Below are 4,063 nucleotides of genomic sequence, written 5' to 3' on the forward strand. Positions count from 1 at the left end.
TCTTGCTGGTGCATCTGTGACCAAGACAGCAAGTCTTTGTGATGTATCAAGAGCCACGGTATCCAGGGTAATGTCAGCATACCACCAAGAAGGATGAACCACATCCAACAGGATTAACTGTGGATGCAAGAGGAAGCTGTCTGAAAGGGATGTTCGGGTGTTAACCCGGATTGTATCCAAAAAACATAAAACCACGGCTGCCCAAATCACGGCAGAATTAAATGTGCACCTCAACTCTCCTGTTTCCACCAGAACTGTCCATCAGGAGCTCCACAGGGTCAATATACACGTTTTTCACCTTCTCCATACAACCCAGTCCCTGTTTAACTGGATCAGAACCAGTTCTACTGCGGTTATTTTACTATGAGAAGGAATTATTCAAAAGGTTCAGACTATTAGACAACAGGTTATTTAAACAAAGCAGAAGATAATGTTGGAAACTAGCTGTGCTGTCAGGAAGCCTAACAGGAATGGGTGTGTGTGTGTGTGTGTGTGTGTGTGTGTGTGTGTGTGTGTGTGTGTGTGTGTGTGTGTGTGTGTGTGAGAACATTTTTCGACAAATGTCTGCCGTTATTATGTCTTTGCAAACTCACATTTACACAAACACACCAGGATTATGACCAGAGGCTTTATGAAAAAAGAAAATAAATAATAGAGAATATGGTTTGTCCTTTTATTATCATATATTCTAAATAACTAAATAATAAAGTCTTTAAGATTGTGAAACTTTAATTTCATGAACCTTTTCTGCCATTTTATTCAGGAAGTCTTCCTTAAAACAACCAGTAATTTAGTAGCTGTTTAATCAGTGAGTTGGTTTGTCGCTGGTTTGAATTCAGTAGTTTCTGCCCTTGTAGTGTTTTACTTTGGCTTTCATTGTTTTTCATTCTGTTTTATTGTTTTTTTCTGTCTTTGATTTGTTTTAATAATGTACAGATCTTTTGAGTTTTCATTTTCATTTTCTATTCTTTACTTCTATCAGTGTTATGAAATATGTTGTTTTATGGAAATGAAATGCTGTGAAGCCAACTAGTTTATAAATTGATCTTTCCTTTCTTAATTTGAACATTTCTGACCAACATCTTTATGAATGTTTTCAAACAAAACTGATATAAAATTACCATGCTCTGACCGGTGAACAGGTGAGCTGCAGCTCTTAAATAATGAGAATAACTAAACCAACAAATCAGAACATGAAGGCAGAGAATGTTTGGTTTGACCAAAATATAAAAGCAGATTCTCAAAATGCCCTAATTTAACGACATTTTTCCTCTCCACCTTGGCGTTATCAAGGTCTAACTTTGTGAATATCTCTGATCTCTGGTGGAGTAAAAAAATCCTTTCCAAGAAGTTGGGTCACTGGACCATGACTTAGAGGTATGCTAAGAATATTTCCAGTGTTTTAAAAAGAATAAATATAGATCTAAAAATATAAATGGTAAAAATATAGATTTCTAATCATAGTGGTATTTATAAGGATATAATATTTCAGGTATGGCAACAAGCAGTGTGGAATAGTGCAATTAAAACAGAACACAATGTGCAGAAATGTCCACTTTAGGGCTCTGAATTGGGCAGATTGATGGCTTGTGGGTAAAAACTTCAACCTTTCTAGTTCTTACTTCTTGTTCTTCGCTTCATTGAGTCTGAATCAGTCGATCGTTTTGGTTTGCTGGGCAGTGAAACACTGGAGCGATACGTTTAGGATGGAAGGAACAGCACTCGGTCGATTTTAATGCTGCTGTGTATTTAGAGAAAAGACAGAGGTTGGAAACATGACTGTGACGGTGTGTGTGAGTGTGTTTCCAGCTGAGGCAAGTGAGTGATGTGTGTGCATATAACACGTCTCTGCTTTTGTGTCCCTACTGCAATAAAGTAATTATTATTCCGGCGGATTTCACTGAAGCGTTTGGGTTATTGTACATGTGTGGCTGAACAGGACTGCATTAACATTAATTACATCCACATCAAACCATGTGAATATATGATAAATGGACTGAACTTATATAGTGCTTTTCCAGTCATACAGACCACTCAAAGCGCTTTACACTAGAGCCACATTCACCCAATCGCACTCACTAACGCTCACACATTCATACACCAATACACAGATCGGTAGGCAACTTGAGGTTAAGTGCCTTGCCCAGGGGTATATTGACATATGGAAGGAGGAAGCCAGAATCAAACCCACAACCTTCTGATTGCAAGACAATTACTCTTCCTACTGAGCCATGATCTGCCCAGAGTTGTTCAGGATCAATAACTATAAATCCATCTCAAAATAATTCAATTTTACCTTTTAATTTGGTTTAAAAAATATGTTTAAAATACTTTATTAGGCAAGAAGGGAAAACAGATCCTGAAGTTAAATTTCAGCTTTAAGTAAATTACAGAATACAAAAAAACTCAAGGTGCCTCAGCCACCTCTCAAAGGCTACACAGCAACCTGTTTGCCAGCAGGGGTCACCCTGAAGCACAATGGATGAAGCTTCCAGCAGTGAACCAATCTTCTATACAATGGTTCAGAAGAAGTTGTAGATTCATAAAGGCTGGTTTTTAGTGTCATGTCCAGTGTGCAGATGCTTCGAGGCGTGTGTCGAGTAATCCAGGCAGACGTTTTGTGAACCGCATATCGAGTCTTGTGTTGATGAGGTATGTGGTGACGTTCGAGGCCTCGAGGGTGGGCCGAACCATGTGACTGATTCAGCAATCTGTTTGAGTCTTTTTTGGCTTTGGAATCAGCAGAAAAGAGGGGAGCATTGGAACGGATAGCAACATGTTTATCACAACTTGTATGAAATTGTGGTTGCTCTGACTGCTCATGTGCACTAATTGCTGGTTGAGTTGTTAGGATTTGTTGCTTTCACCTCCATCGTCCAGTATGATTCCACATTAGGGAATATATTTTATAAATCATGGAAAATAAAGTTTTAATCTCAAGGATGCTTCACCTGGTCAAACAAAGATCATTATGAAAAGCATTATAAGCATAAGTATCGTAAGTAAATTCACATCACAACCCTCTCCCATATTTTTTTCCACTTTTTCTTTTGATCCAGTCATTGCATCATAAAGACAGATTAAAATAATTTTGAGACCATATTTAGAATTTATTGGCATCACAAACACCATTCATTCATTTCATCAATTAAAAGCTTTACCCAAGAAATTCATGTCATTATGATCACTCTGGCTGTTTTACATTTATTGTCCACTTGATGGCGCTGTAGAGCAAATGAAGCATCTTGATGCCTTGGCTAATGAGTCGAGCAATTGAATGAAAAAACCTCTGTGCTTCAAGAGGCTTCATCTCGCAATCACTACTGGTTTGGTCATCTCTACCAAACATCTCCTTTTGAGTGTGACCTCTGTGGTTCTGAGTATTTATGTACAAGTTTCTTTTCTCGGTATATATGTAGACTGCTGAGTGGCGTGGTGAGAGGGCATGGATGGGTTGCCATTTAGGGAGCTGCTGCTTTGTTAGAAGACTTAAGAAAAACAAATTTGACTTCTTCTGTGCAGTCAAGTCAGAGTGATGTCTTCTCTGTTTCAACATACGCCTCTCGGTATGACAGCCCTCCTGTTAGAGTTTTGAAACGTGTAATAAAAACCACCACTGCTCCAGGTGACTCATCTATGTTGTTTATTAATATGCATCACTAAAAATAAGCAATTAAAATAATAATTTACTCTCTAAACATAAAGATACATCATACAATTAATTTCTGTGTGAAACATCTGCAAAACACTCAGCTCGGCTGCTCGGTCAGCTCAATCTTCCTGGTTTTAGGGCTCAAACACCCCCTCATGTGTCCAGACCACAGCATTAACATCCCCCTAATCGCTCTCAGTCTTCTCATTCTTTCAGTATCGCAGCTGCTTACCTTTCAGTAAAAAGCCATTATGCTGGAGCATGTATTGCAGAGTCCTCCTCCTGATATATTGCCCTCAGATGGCAACTGAAGGAGAGTGGTTAGCTGCTTCCTCTTCCTTCATTTATTTGTTAAGTGTCAAAACATTAAAAGGATGCAGAGTGGTGAAATAAGACAAGATCATGCCGAAA

The sequence above is a fragment of the Girardinichthys multiradiatus genome, chromosome 9 (genome assembly GCF_021462225.1).
Source record: "Girardinichthys multiradiatus isolate DD_20200921_A chromosome 9, DD_fGirMul_XY1, whole genome shotgun sequence".
In the NCBI taxonomy this organism is placed as follows: Eukaryota; Metazoa; Chordata; class Actinopteri; order Cyprinodontiformes; family Goodeidae; genus Girardinichthys; species Girardinichthys multiradiatus.